General features: G+C 46.9%; 2 long non-coding RNA genes across 2 annotated transcripts; one reads left to right on the forward strand and one right to left on the reverse strand.

Annotated features, from left to right (window-relative positions):
• Positions 1 to 3,395: 3,395 nt before the first annotated feature.
• LOC111096342 lies at positions 3,396 to 13,851 on the reverse strand. Its single transcript, XR_005361008.1, has 4 exons — positions 13,244 to 13,851; positions 12,296 to 12,440; positions 5,984 to 6,011; positions 3,396 to 4,139 (listed from the first exon to the last, which is right to left on the reverse strand). It is a non-coding gene; the product is annotated as an uncharacterized LOC111096342 (long non-coding RNA).
• A 39-nt stretch (positions 13,852 to 13,890) lies between these two features.
• LOC111096343 lies at positions 13,891 to 15,332 on the forward strand. Its single transcript, XR_005361007.1, has 2 exons — positions 13,891 to 14,718; positions 15,119 to 15,332. It is a non-coding gene; the product is annotated as an uncharacterized LOC111096343 (long non-coding RNA).
• Positions 15,333 to 15,603: the final 271 nt, after the last annotated feature.

Genomic DNA, 15,603 nt, shown 5'->3' on the forward strand with positions numbered 1-15,603 from the left:
ATGAGGGCTGTAGGGGAGAGTGGAGCACCTCTCTTCTCAACTCCAAGCATCTCTTGCCCCTGATTTGCAGACGGGGGTAGGGGGGAGTCAGGGGGGAACTGAGTTAAAGAGCTGACTTTGCACTTCTTCTTTTTTTTTTTTTTTAAGATCTCTTTCTTTATTTTAGACAGAGAGCATGAGCAAGGGGAGGGACAGAGGGAGAGGGAGAGAGAACTGCAAACAGACTCTCCCTGCCCAGCGCCCCAGATGCAGGGCTTGATCCCAGGACCCTGAGATCATGACTGGAGCCAAACACTCAACCAACTGAGCCACCCAGGCGCCCATGAATGCATTCTCTATTTGATTCTGGGAATGTTAATTACCCTCTCCAGGGATTTTATCTGAACAATGGGAAGAATAACATCTACTCTGTAGTATTGTTCTGAGTTAAACAAGGAGGCACAGAAAACATATCTCAGTACCCAGCCTACAGCAAATCCTTAAGGAAGAGACACTTCTTTAGTCCTGGGGTTCCATCTTTGCTTTTCCTCAGTGGTTTCTTTGGCATCTAATCTCCCTCAAAGAATAGGATGGTTGAATGTATTTATTCCAGGAGCCTCACCCTCTCTTGCCAGCTTGACCCTTGACTCATTCAAAAGGTGGGAAGCAAGGAATGTTTGCAGAGCCACAGGTGGTTGATAGGTAAATACTAGTAAGAACAGGGATACCTGGGTGGCTCAGTAGTTGAGTGTCTGCCTTGGGCTAAGATTGTGATCCCAGGGTCCTGGGATCAAGTCTTACGTCGAGCTCCCCAACAGGGAGCCTGCTTTTCCCTCTGCCTGTGTCTCTGCCTTTCTCTCTGTGTCTCTCATGAATAAATAAATAAAACCTTAAAAAATAAATAATAGTAAGGGCAGTCATTCACTTAGGGCTATTACTAATCCTCACAGCAACCCCAACAGTTAAAACACCAAGGATGCTGAAGCTCTGCAAAGTAAGGAACTTGCCCCAAATCCCACAGCTGATCTTAGATTTGAATACAGCTTCACTCCAAAGCCCACTATCTTTTTATTATATTTTGATGCATCCTAAGATGGAGAAATAAGAGAGGGGCTTAGGGAAATGGGGTAAGCACGGGAGAAAGGGAATGTGGTAGGATCCTAGCCTTGATTTCAGAACTGACTGACCCTTGGCCTGCAGGGTGGTGGCCTACCATAGGAACATCCCTCAAGGCTACTGCTCTACCAATCCCAGCCCCTCCCTGGCAGCCCTTTAAGCCTGAGCCAGTCCTCTCTCAATGTCCCTCATTCTCCCTGGGACTCTGGGATTGGACAGACCGATACCAAACCCAGGAGATCCAGGGACCAATGACCAGTCCTGTTCCTGTTCCTCCCCATCCAACCACCCATGCCTAGCAGTGATGCTCCCAAAAGGGGAGCACAAGGCAAGCAAAGGGAGCAGGAGCAGGGCATGGAGGGTAGATTTCACACTTCTGAACAGTCTTTCTGGCCCCAGAGGAGCTTCTGAGCCTCAGCTAAGCTAACTGGGATGTATCTGCCTTGGGAGGAAAATGGAAGGGAAGGGCTAAAATTCTTGCTGGGAGTCATAACTCTTCATTTGAAAGCCTTTGAGCACATTTATATAAAGATCCACAGAGAACTATTTTGAGGCTTTGTCTTCATTTCCTTTCAAAGAGAGGCTGTTTTCAGCACAGAAGTTGAAACTACCCCAAAAGGCTGGAGATACTATGTAGGGTCTCACTCTAGGGGGCGATGCAGCAGATAAAACATTTGGGAAGAACTGCTTGAGGTGAGCATGGAGACCGAAGTAAAATTAACCATCTCTCCCTACCCCAACCTGTCCCTTCAACCTTCAGCAAGTTATTTCAAAATCCTGGGAAGATGAAGGAACGATAGCTCCCACCCTGCATTTATGGGTCAGTCTGGAAAGAGGAGAAAGAGGCAGGACGTGCCAAGAGAATGCCTGGAGGAAAAATTGGAAGAACTCTGTGAAGTACAGTCTTGTTAGTGATTCGGGCTCTGAAGTTAGAGAGATGTGGGGTCAAATCCTGGCCGTGCCACCCAGGAATTGGGTGAAGCAAGCTTCCCATTCTGCATCTGTGAAATGGTGGAGTTATCTTACAGAATGCCTTGAGGGTTAGCTGAGATAGTATACTTAAAATAGTGCTTGCAGCGAGTATTTGGTGTTATTACCGGAGACATTAAGCCTGTTCTAGATCTGATACCATATACAGTATGTAGACAGGGCAGTGAGGTAGAGAGCCCTGCACTGGAGGGCACTGGGAGGTTTGCTGGGAAGACAGGAGGAGCTAGTCTTGAGGTCTTCGCCCCTGGGGGAGGACAGTGCTCCGAACTGTCACACTGACAAAACTCAAGAGAGGTCTGAGACCTTGCTTGCTTTCCCAATCCCCAGTAAAACCGGCTTCAATGACAGTTATTTACATGTAAGTCAAAACTGAAGCTAGTGTGTTATGCTCCCCAGGGCCCCTTGCATGTGAACCTCCTTGGTGATTGATTGATTGATTGATTAATTGATTTGAAATAAAGGATCGGTCAAATTTTTTTAATAAAGATTTTATTTATTTATTTATTTATTTATTTATTTATTTATTTATTCATGAGAGACACAAAGAGAGAGGCAGAGATACAGGCAGAGGGAGAAGCAGGCTCCCTTTCGGGGAGCCTGATGCAGGACTCCATCCTAGGACCTGAGCCAAAGTCAGACTCTCTACCACTGAGCCACCCAGGTGCCCCAAGAGTCGGTCAATTGTTAAAGAAACATAAAGTAGGGAAATTGTAAGCTGGGAAGAATAAGTGGGGAAGTATTTGAAGGCAAGGAGCATTCCCTCACTGAATCACACTCTGCAGGCCATAGGGTTTATAGGACCTGAGACCAAAAGAAAGTAGACACAGATACCCCAAATCAGGAGCAGCACCTCTATGGCCTCATTAAAGGTTATAAAGGTGAGGAAGTGAGGAATAGTGAGATGGCCCTGGAGGAGGATTGGGGAAATAAAGCTGACTCCCTCCTCATATTCACACTTCACTTTTCCTCTCTTACCCTGGTATATCTCCCTTTCCTGTATTTCTTATCTTTTCTAACCAGTGGCTTTGAAGTTACTTTGTAAATATTTTTCAACTCTCATTAGGCAGTAAATCCTTCTCTCTGCCTACCGAGGGAGCATCATGCTGACATTTCTCTGTGCGTTCAGTGCTCTCATCCATCCCTCATGCCTGAGCTCAGAAAATAAGCATTTGCCTGCAGCCAACACAGACCTGGCCCTCTGCAGACTCAGGCCTGCAGGGCGGCAAGGCAGAGAAGAAGGAGCCTGCTAGGTTCCTTTTAGGGTTTCCTACCTAATTGATGAACACTGTGCATAGGCTGGAGACCTGTAGGGTGTTGAAAGAAGAATAACAACAGGAAAAAAAATCACTCTCTTGTATTTAAATAGCATTTTCCTATTCTGCACATTTCTTACCTAGTTTGCTTTCCTGTTTGTGAGGACTGCCATAACAAAGCACCACAAACTGGGTGGCTTGATACAGCAGAAATGCATTTCTCTCTCAGTTCTGAAGGCTAGAAATCTGAGATGGAGGTGTCAGCAGGGCCAGGCTCCCTCTGAGTCTCTGGGTAGAACCCTTCATTGCTTGCTCCTGGTTTCTGATGGCTGCTGGCAGACCCTTGGCATTCCTCAGCTTCACTGCTTCTGTCTCGCACTCTGTCATCACATGGCCTTCTCCCCCAGGTGTATCTCTCTGTTTTTTTCTTATAAAATCACCAGCTGTTGGATTTAGGGCCCGCCCCAATCTGGTAGGACCTCATCTTAACCAGTTACATCTGCAAAGACCCTATTTCCAAATAAGGTCACATTCTGAAGTTCTAGATGGACAAATATTTTGGGGGAACTCTACAACATTACATTATGGTACTACTCCCAGAGAACTTTGTCTTTAATTATCCCCTTTTAGGCAGGTATTCGGCTGTGATCCTTAGACTGTCCTCACTCATTCACCTTCTCTCCACCACCTTTGCCTCCAACTGCTCAGTGGTAGAAACTTCCTCCACATTCTTGCAGGTCTTACACAAATATACTTACTATAGATTGCATCTTGGAAGTTATGTTCCTCCAAAAGCAGACCCTGAAACAAAGATTTGACTACAAGTAGTTTATTTGGAAAGCCATCCCAGGAAGTAGCTGTATGGGAATGGGGAACAGGAAGGACAGGAAGTCAACACAGAGCTTGCTATTAATCAGGAAGCTGTGGGCAACTGGGACTCACTTCCTCTGGAATCACAGAATTGTCCCACTTAAGGGGTGAGGGAGTTGAGGTATCTATGCCCTGACTTCCATCCGGCAGTAGTTGAGGAATACTCCCCCAGAAGCACTGGCTCACCACACTTCAAGCCTGCCTTGAGCACAGGCTGAGTCTGCTCTTGAGACCAGAGAAAGCCCGAAGCCAGAGAGTCACATGTGCTGCCAGTAAGGAGCCAGTGGCTTGGTCAAGAAGTGGGACACCTCAAGGGGATGTGGACATAGGCACTGATAGTCTTTGCTGCAACTGGGAAGACACCTCTTTCTTCCTAGGGCTTTCCAGGTTCCTATTTCATAGTAGGTGCTTAATAAATGTTTGTTGGATTGAAGTAGCTCAAGTCATTTGTATAAAGGGATAAAGAACCAAGAGCATTCACCCAGTTACTAAACAACAATTTATTAAGCATTTACCACATTCCATGTACTTTGCTAGACCTTGAAGATGCCAGCCTCGTGGCATTCTGAGCTTGGTGCAGAATTATTACCCTTAGCAATCAACCAACCGATCCTTCATGCATTACATGAATGGCCTTCATGCATTACAATCAGCCAACAATACTCAGGTCTTCCAGAAGCACTGACCTTGGCTGAATCAGCAAATACAAGCTCTGTGTGTCTCTAATGGTAAACATCCTTTGTAGCACCTGGGGGATAAAGCTAACCTTCTATGCTCCCCCATTAAACTCTTCTTCTTCCCAGTTCTCAGACTCACAGAGCAGAAAAGTCCCATCTGGACTGGGTCATCTGGACCAGCTGTGACAAACAAGTCCCAAACATTTTCTGGCCTCTGTCCTAGATTTTCACCAGTTTAGGAAGTTAACTCGGTGAATCTGAACCTCACTACTGGATAGACACAAAAGAAAAGTTGGTACTTTGGTATATGTACTGCCAAAGCAAGCACCATGTTGGTACATTGGATATTATGATCTTATCCATCCATCTTCCCTTTACCCCAAATGATCCCAGACCAGTGGGACTTAATGTTTTTTTTACTTTTTTTTTTTAATGAGCTATGTCCCATTACAAAAACTGTCCCCCTCCCCCCTCCCCCCCCACACACTCCTTTACTTGAGACCATATTATTCTTTCAGGGTCTCCGTAATATGGTTTTCTTTCTACTGTTATTTTAGAGTGAGCCAAACCCACAAATCAGACAATTTACAAAACACCCGATCTCCTGACAGCAGAGCAGTCTAGTGAGCAACATTCCCCAAGGGCAGGCTTGTCAGAGACCACAGCCGACTCAGGCAGTGGATCCTGCCTCATGTCAAACCCTGCTCTGTCCCTGCGTACTGAGGAGCTGGTCTCCCTGCTTCCATGGGTCCCTCGATACAGGCTTTTAATATTCATCTCCTTCTCCTTCTCTTGATGTGAATTAAAAGAGCAACTTGCCAGGCAAACAGGAGGGAAATAACAGATTGCTGCTGCTCATTAAAGCTCCTGCTCAATAGAGTCTGATAAGAGCTACAAGATTGGGTCTTCTGCCAGTTGAGGGTGGAGAGTGGGGGGCATGATAATTGCAGTTCCTCAGATCTGCTCTGAGCTCAAGGGACTCTGTGCATGGAAATGCATGTTTCTTCCTAAAGCTTTACTGTCTGGTGCAGCCTCAGAGTCTAGGCTAGTCTGTCTCTCTCATTTTCCTGATATAGAAGCTTAGGGAATTCACTTTACCTTTCTGGGTTTCATGTTGTTTCTCCACCTAGAAATGGAGAAGAAGTAGAAAAATTTAAAAAGAATAATAGCCTCCGAGAAATGGCTACGCTAAGTAAATGAACAAATCTGAAAGCATTTTGGAGAATTATCTTCTGTATACTGTCTCTTTTCCATCAGCATTTAAACCTCCTTAAGCAACTTTCATCTTAAACAAAGTCCTCCTCTAACCACAGGCCCCACTTTAGCTACCAACTATTTGTTTTCCTCCCCTTTGAAGTCAAATGTGATGAAATGTTCTCTAAATCTAGCTTGGTTTCCTCACCTCCCACCTGCACCCCCTTAGCACCCAACTATCTGGCTTCCGAGCATCACTCCCCTAAGACTCTTCTCACTAGAACCACCACTGACCCTGTTGCTAAATCCAGTGAATACATTTTAATTGGATTAAGACTTTAGTACATTAGTTATTATCTGATTTGGCCTTTTTTTTTTTTCCTTTCAGCTGGTGATTTCTTCCTGGAGTACTTAGCTCTCTTTCCCTGTCATGGGAACATCAGGTGCCTGGGCTTTCCCCCCATGTCTCTGCCGGCCACTCCCGGCAGCTTCTTCGGTGCCTGGGATGTGGCTGTGTTCCCTGGCTTGTCCTCACATCGATTTCTCCAAGGATCACCTCTGTATCTCCGCTCTATGCTCCAGCTCACTTCTGTCTCTGGGACCCAGGTGCTCCCTGGAAGCCTCCCAGGTCCCTCAAACTCAGCATCATTTTCTCCCATTCCCCCTTTTGCTTTCCTGTTCTGACTCCCGAGAACAGAACCACGAGCCCCTTCCCCAGCCAGAGGCCAGGGCGGGGTTACACACTCCCTGGGCCTGACCCGCATCAGGGCCCGCCGGCTTCCTCCCCTCTCTTCCCTTCTTTCCCGTGATCCAGCCCCGCTGAAGGCCGCTCCTCCATTTATCTGCCCCAATTTATCAGCCCCTGCCTCCACTTTACCATCTCACAATCTGTTCTCCACAGTGCTTCCAGAACCATCTTTCTAAATTGCAAATCTAATCAGCACACTCCCTTTCTTCAAATAATTCAATGACCCTTCAAAGCCAGCAGGATAAAGTCCTGGAGGCGCTTCCTATTCTCCTTCTTGCACTTCACCCCTGCACACCCCTTGCTGTGCCCCAAGTATGCTGTACATGGGCACATGGGCACTCTCTCTCTCTCTCTCTCTCTCTCTCTCTCTTATACTCTCTCCTCCCAGCCCCTGCACGTGTTCTTCTCTCTTCCAGGAGCGATTTTTTCCCTCTCACCCTTATTTCTAGGTCTGGGAAACTACTTCCTGTCCTTCTACAGGCAGCATAGATAGATTCAATCTTTTCGGGAATCCACAGTTGGGTCTGAGTCCCTCTTGAATGCTCCTCAGCATCCCCATGGCTCCCTCCTCGTGGCATTTGTCACGTGGCATTGCCACCACTTATCACTTATCTCTGTGTGTCCCCAGCACTGAAAACCCAGTGAGGACATGACTGTGCTCTTGTCACCAGCACCTGGTCCGATGTCTGGCACAGAAGAGGCCCTTCATAAAACACTCGCTCAAATAAAGAACCTATGGTATGCTGAGGAGAGATCATTGTCATGCATAATAAGCAGGTAAAGACCCCATTTTTCCTATTTGGTTAGCAACAGGGACAGAACAATGACACAGGGAAATTCCAGTTTAATGCAATCAACAGGCATGGATCACCTGCCAAGCACAAGATACTGCTGTCGGTGCCCATGGAAATAAAAGTAGGAACGAGGCAGGGGGTCCAACCCCAGCAGCAGGAGAAAGGTATTGTGGGGAAGCTTTTATCAAGTGCTAAGACACGCCAGGCAGCATGCTGGCTGCTTTGCCAGTGCTACTTCTTATAATCTTCACAACTGCCCAAACAGGTAGGCAACTTAATTCTGTGTTTGCAGATGGGGAAACTGAGGCATGCAGAGGTGTATGTTTGTTTTTGTTTTTTTATTGACTGGCTCCAAACCACCGTCAATAAAACAGAATTTAAACCCAAATGTCTCACTCTGTCCTCTTTATGCTATATAAAATTGACTTTGATAAGTACTTCATGAGGCAGGCATGAGCACAATAGGGCTTCTAATAGCAGAGCAGAAAGTCCCATGTGGGCCAGACTTGAAGAAGTGTGAAGATGGGAGAAGAACCATAATGTAAGCCTCAAGGAGAGGCAAAGTCCTTTGCAAATATTATGTGGACAGCATAGGAGTGAAGCCAAAGGGGGCACTTGGGTGGCTCTGTGGTTGAGCAGCTACCTTTGGCTCAAGGTGTGATCCCAGGGTCCTGGGATCAAGTCCCCTATCAGGCTCCCCACAGGGAGCCTGCTTCTCCCTCTGTCTGTGTTTCTGTCTGTCTCTCTCTCTCTCTCTGTCTCTCATGAATATTAAAAAAAAAAAAAAAGTGAAACCAAAGGGCAGCCACAGCCTGAATAGGGCCCTGGGCCAAGGCAGTGGGTAGACCTCCTGAGCCAGTTGCATGTAGGTGCAAGCAGAGCGGTGCGGCACACTGACTGGGAACTAGGGGTCCCTGGGCTGAGGAGGGAACACAGGAACCAGTGTCAGAGAGAAGACACTCTGAGTGTCCGTTGGTGATTACTGATAGAGAACGGGCAGGACGAGCAAGAAGCAGCGCGGGTACAGGCAGCAAGGGGCTGTGTGGGGTCTGTGCAGAAGGTCTGCACTTCCTGAGGGCCTGGCCTCTTAAGGGCCAGGACTCGGAGCCTGGCACATGACATAAAGAACATTCCAGCCAGAAGGAAGAGCATGAGGAAAATGTATTAAAATATGGAACAGTTTATGGTTTGTTAACAGAAGCAGAAACATTGGATGTAGTGGGGTGCTTTAAGAGCTGTGAGAAGAAAAACCAAAGTTTCATGAGAGTTATTTTCTTAACTCCACCTATGGTCATCGTCATCAGTGTCGTGGAAGGGTTGGTGAGTGTGTGGGGGATGGTGACTAAGATTCATGTTTGTCAAACTATTGGTGACTCCTCTCCACTCTTTGTGGCTGCAACACTATCTTTGGTCACTGGGCATACAAACACAGCCAGCCCTCCCACCTGGGGCCAGCTCCATACTTTGCAGGGCCCTGCACACAATGACAATGTGGGCCCCTTATTCAATACCCAGGGGACAAAAAGTGCTATTAAAGGTCACTACAGGGGAACCTGGGTGGCTCAGTCAGTTAAGTGTCTAACTTCAGCTCAGGTCATATACCGGGGTCCTGGGATGGCATCCTGTGTCAGGCTCCCTGCTCAGTGGGGAGCTTGCTTCTCCCTCTCCTTCTGCTGGTCCCTGTGCTTGTGCTCTCTTGCGCTCTCTCTCTGTCAAATAAACAAATAAAATCTTTAAAAAAAATTTTTTTAAATCAAGGTCACTACAATTTTTTCCTTTCTTCCATTTTCCCACTTTGGACTTGTCATGGTGTTCTCTATTTGACATTTAACATCATTCTAAGAAAATTTTATATTCTTAACTCTTTTTTTTTTTTAATTTTTATTTATTTATGATAGTCACAGAGAGAGAGAGAGAGAGAGAGAGAGAGAGAGAGGCAGAGACACAGGCAGAAGGAGGAGCAGGCTCCATGCACCGGGAGCCCGATGTGGGATTCGATCCCGGGTCTCCAGGATCACGCCCTGGGCCAAAGACAGGCGCTAAACCGCTGCGCCACCCAGGGATCCCATATTCTTAACTCTTAGTATGGATTTTCCATTCTTCTTTGTATTGTATAATGTCAGTTTCAAATGAAACCGTAAAAGCGTTTAATTCATATGTGGAATCTTGAAATGATACCATTTGTCTCTCCTAGCTCTTCATGCATATGTATTTCATTACTACCGGAACAGTAGGAAAACTGCACAAAATGGAAGTTAATGGTTTCATTTTACTTCTTGATAACTTGCACTTACTCTCAGTGCTCTGCCTTCAGCTCACGGAGGAGCAAAAAGGGAATAAGAAACTATGGGTTGTTCTGTCCTTACATCTCCTACATCATCATTTCCAGTGGTTGGCTAATACAGGGAAGCAGCATGAATAAGAAAGGATAGGATAGCCTTCCTTGGCCATTTGCATTTCTTAGAACACTGCTGCTGTCTTTCTGCATTGGAAGCAAGTTCTGGTTCAATTACTCAGTCACATATGCCACATGCTCACTTCTACTCTCTGTGAGTCCCTTGGAGCTCCCACATATTGTGGTTCCATGGGAATTCTGTGCTTGTGGGACACCACAAATGATAAACATGAATGGGTAGATGAGAAGAGGCAGACACTCCTGTTGCACACATATCAGCTCTCACACATGCCCCGTTGTCCATCAGCCTTTATATACAAACCACAAGTTGGAAGATAGGATTATTAAGAATTTCAAGATGGCAAAAGAGCATTCCACCAAGCACAGGCCCTCTGACGCCACAGCCCTATGTGACCGGGCAGGCTGTGAGCCCATGAAGCCAGCCCGCTCCCAGTGGTCATGCTGTGGCAGATACACAAAGCCAGCCCTGGACAACTACCTGAGTCCATCTGTCCCAGACCGTGCCTTCCTTGTTCCTGGGCCTTCCCTCTTCCTTGAGCATATCCTGGTTCTCAGTCTCTGGCTCTTGACCTTCAGTTTTCAGCCTTTTCTTCTGGCCATTCAGGTTTGGGGCTCAGTCTAACATCCCTCCCTGGGGAGCCAGTTCTCTGCCTGACCCTTGGTTCCAGCTTTAAGTATTTCCTTCAGTGTCAGAGAAGAAGAGCCCTCCTTCCACCTCTGTCCAACAGGACCTGTCTGCTGTGCCAACCTCCCCCTCACCTCAGCACCATCACTTCCCAGTGAGGGCAGAAGAATTCAGACATGGGTGTTCAGTATTCAGGAGAACACACCTACTCACCCTGTTTGATTGTCTTTCCATCCTTGTCACTTTATTAAAACTGCACTTTTAAAGATTATATTGCAAAATCCTCAAAATCCTCTCCTTTGACTTCCATTGCACTGATCTCTTCTTGTTCTCCCCTTTCTGTAAATGCATTTTTGTAGTGTGTCTTCTCTCTTTTGCTCCTGGCTGTAGGTTTCCCTCAAGACTCAGGCCTTAACCATCAGTTCTTGCCCACTTTCTTTCTTTTAATTTTTTTTAGGATTTTATTTATTTATTAATGAGAGACAGAGAGAGAGAAAGAGGCAGAGACATAGGCAGAGAGAGAAGCAGGCTCCCCGTAGGGAGCCCAATGTGGGACTCGATTCCAGGACCCTGGGACCATGACCTGTGAGCCAAAGGCAGACACTCAACTGATGAGCCACCCGCATGCCCCTTGCCTACTTTCTTAATCCCCACCCTCTTCAGTCCCTAGCTGGCAGCCCCTAAACCTGCATCTTCTAGGCTGACTCTCTCCCAAAATCTCAGCCTCAAGCCCCATTCTAAGGATCTAAGACAGCAACCTTTTATCTTGAGTCCTGGGCAAGTTTTTCACTCATTCAGCAATTCAGAATAAAAACCACCACCCAACAGTGGGAGCAAATCTCAAGTCACAACACACATCCCAGTACGTAGCTCAATCCATTTTGACACATTTAATCAATAAGATGACGTTTATACAGTTGACTCTTGAACAACAGGGGTTTAAACTGCATGGCTCAATTTACATGTGGATTTTTTCAGTAGATACAGCACAGTACTATGAATGTATTTTTTCTTCCTTATAATTTTTTTATGAATATTTTCTTTTCTCTAGCTTGCTTCATTTTAAGAACACAGTACAGAATACATATAACATACAACATATGTGTTAATTGGCTATGTTACTAGTAAGGCTTTAGGTCAACCGTAGTCTATGAGTGTTATGTGTTGGACTCAAAAGTTATACATGGATTCTCTATCGCACCGCAGGGAGGCGGGGGGGGGGGTCAGGGCCCCTAACCCCCATGTTGTTCAAGAGGCAACTGTACTGGCAGCCCGGGTGGCTCAGCGGTTTAGCACCGCCTTCAGCCCGGGGCGTGATCCTGGAGACCCGGGATCAAGTCCCACGTCAGGCTCCCTGCTTGGAGCATGCTTCTCTCCCTCTGCCTGTGTCTCTGCCTCTCTCTCTCTCTCTCTGTGTGTGTGTGTGTGTGTGTGTCTCATGAATAAATAAATAAAATCTTAAAAATAAAAAAAGAGTCAACTGTATTTAACGTCTTGGAGTCTTAGTTGTCTGGTAAATGGGAATTATGATATATAATCCCAAGATTGGGGGAATGATTAGGTTACCTAATATATGTAAAGTATTTAGTGCACAGTGCTTCTTAAGCCACACAGTGTAAGCCCTTCCAGTTACCTGTGCTCCCCAGGTTCTCCTGACCGAGGACAGAGTCTGTCCATGTGGATTTTAAGATGTTTCACTAGAGTCCGCCTCATCTCTGCAGCTGGAACAGAGGCCTTTTGAAGGTAGGGGCCACAATTCATGGTGGTCTTCACAATCCCTGTCAGGGCATACACCAGGACCTCAGGGCATACACCAGGTATTCATGTAGTCAAAAGAAGGCTGTGGTTGAGGCATGGCTGTGTTGGGGTGGGAGGGGTGTCTGGGAGCTTCCCTCTTGTTTTTCTGAGGCTGATGTTTGGGTAAGTGTCCACTTACTGACTACTTTCTCATCAGCTCAGATGGCAGAGGCCACAGAGGCGTGGGACTGGGTTGTGAGGCAGGAAATGGGAGCCAGGGACGGGGGTTGGGAGGGACATCAGTTCTACATGCCCTTCATCCTTTGTCTGATTTCAGGTCCCTCTTCTGAATGGGAGTTCCCCAAATGAGCAGCATCTCTTTCTCCTCCTTCCTCTCAGTCCCTCACCAACACCCAGGCAGCACATTAATAGGCCATGCATTGTTTGGGGTGGGGGAGAGGTGGGAAGCCTGTGCTATTTAACACGGTACATAATTAACAGGATCCTCGGGGTAACAGGAGCCCCTCCTATTCCTGACCCACATGCCTCTCTTCCAGAAGGCTGCATAGCAGGGTGGAAAACAGGGCAGTGGTTCTACCACACCCTTACTGGATGGCTGCCTTCAAGTCTGTCTCTGCTTAGTGATCTGCCAAGGCACAGTTTCGGAGAAAAGGTCTAGTCAGGAAAGTGCATCCATGCCCCAAAGTTCTATAGAAGGAACTTTAAAAAGTGAGTCAGTATTAACAGGTTGTAGGAGAGTTAAAAGAGCAAACAGGATCGTGTAGCAGTCTTAGTTAGCTCTTTTCAACCCAAGGCTGGAGACAGAGAAAAGCCATGATGTCACCTCTCACAGGGGCAGGACCACCTTATGGGAGTTGGAACAAGGCAGGAGCTGCCGTTGGAGGCTGGGGTCACAGAAGAGGTACACAGTCTTCTTGAGGTGTTGCTCAGAACGGCAACCAGGGAGAAGCTCTTGGCCTTCCAGATTCTCTTGGCTTCCAGTCTCCTGCCAGTGCCTCTCATTCATTCAGAAGCTGGAGGATGAGAAAGCCTGGGAGATGTCATTTTCAGGGGTTAGCCCCTGTTCGACAGAGCAGAGCCTTGTCTTGAAAGACAAGTCTCAACAACTAGTACAGGGGAGTTGCTTGTCCACCTCATAATCTCCACCAACCCCAACAAGCCATCCTGATGAACAATCTAATTTTTTAAAAAATTCTTTCTGTGCAGTTTCATCATTAAAACAGTCTGCTAGCCCCTTCTTCCAATCAAAGTGTCACCCTTAGCTCCTCCATAGAAGTTCTAGAGCTGGTGCCTTCCCTACCACCTCCAGCCTCACTCTACTGGCTTCGAGAGTCAGCACTGTGATGATGCCTCAGGACTCTGATTTCAGCTCTGCCCCAGACCTCTTCTGGCTCAGCCATCACAGCCTGGCTCTGACAACACAGTTCAGAACTCGGTTGCCATGTGAACCTGGACTTGGCCAGTCAATTGCTTTTCATCCAACTCTTGAAGGTCACAGAAGTGGGAGGTTTTCAATTATGAGCAGGCCAAGTGCAAGGTTGGGGCCACCAGGAAATGACAAGTGGTAGGCCCAGTCTTTCCAGGCTGGGGCACATCCCCGCTGCTGTGATGAATGAGCTCAGCCTCCTTTGGTCAGAACCAACCTGTCAGTCCTTGATAAAGAACTCACCAAACATTGTGCTAATATGAACAAGGATAAACGGGATAGGGTTTCAGCTCCATTTGCAACACACTGCCTGGGAGTAATCTGAACAGGCAAGGTGAGGAGACAGGCCCGGAAGGACAGCAGTGCCCTGCATGCTCTTCCTGCTGTCTCCAGGGATTTTCCAGCTTATCCACTTCATTTCCTGAAAGTAATCAGCCCTGAATATCTCGGCAACAAGGCACTCCTTGGGGAAGTAATGACTGGGAGGCAGTCTGGTGAATCAACTCTTCTCAAGCCCAGAGCAGACATCAGGGGGCCACACGGATGGACCTTGAAAGCCATTTGGAGAGGTTGGGTGTGTGTTACTTAGGATCAGCATGCTTGCTTAAGGGAGAAGCCCTGGCAGAGGGAGATGCTTCTTTTGGGCCTCCCGGCATTAAAAAGGGGATTCTTCTTGATGCAGTCTACCTATGTGGCCTGGTAAATGAAGGCAGGGCAAAGCCAACTTCCTGAGAAGACCCAAAGTAAGATGGATGCCCATGACTGTGCCTTGATCTCATGTCATTCCCTCTTATGCAAGAGGGAAGTGCTGTCCAGATGCCTTCAGACACCACGCAACACCCTACCTTCTCCCCTTCTGCGGTTGAAATGTTGTAAGTCACTGAGCACATCTCTGAGTAAACTGAGATTTCAAGAACAAGAGGGAGAGGATTTTAATCTTATGGGAAAAGGAGAAACCAAACAGATTAAATCCCAAATCCCTCTAAAGGGAAGAGGATGTTAAGGGGATCAAACAACATTTGAGACTCAAGGAAACTGTTTTTCTAAGTTTGGGGAAGGATCTGCTCAAAAAAATTGGTTTGATATTTCTTTTCTGGGTGGTTTGTGGACTTAACACTGAGTGGGTTGAATGTGTAGGAATGGGCAGCCTTGGTAGTATTTTGTCGGGGAAAGGAGACCCGTGCTAATTAACCTGGAGGCACCCCTGCATGGCTTGGCTTCTCTCAGAGTTTTTCTGAAACACTCTTTGCTTCTGTTCCCTTTTTCTGATAGGCGAACTCCTACTGTCATTCAGCATTCCCCCCTGGAGCCAGAGTGGTCCAGTTCAAACCTAAGCTCCATTTCTGACTCCCCAGCCGAACTCCAAGCCTTTAGAAGGAACTGACTACATTCCGTTCTTCTTTGAATCCCCTGTAGTGAGCACAGTGCCTGGCACAGAGGGGATCCTCAATAAACACCTAGTGACTGAGTAACTAGGAAGCTAAGAGCCTCAACTCTGGAATCAAGCTGCCTGGATTTGAATCTTGATCCTACTATGTATTGACTGTGTGACCTTGGGCAAGTTTCCTAACTTCTCTGTGTCTCAATTTCTTCATCTTTAAGAAAGGATAATAGCACTTGTCTCCTAGAATGGATGTGAGGGTGAAATGAGTCCACGTATGTATAATGTTGAGAATGGTGACTGGCACGGAGACGGTGCTCAATAAAAGTCAGCTATTAGTACTTTGAGCACTTGCTCGGGCACCTCAGATGGATTA

Source organism: Canis lupus, chromosome 6 (genome assembly GCF_011100685.1).
Source record: "Canis lupus familiaris isolate Mischka breed German Shepherd chromosome 6, alternate assembly UU_Cfam_GSD_1.0, whole genome shotgun sequence".
Classification (NCBI taxonomy): domain Eukaryota; kingdom Metazoa; phylum Chordata; class Mammalia; order Carnivora; family Canidae; genus Canis; species Canis lupus.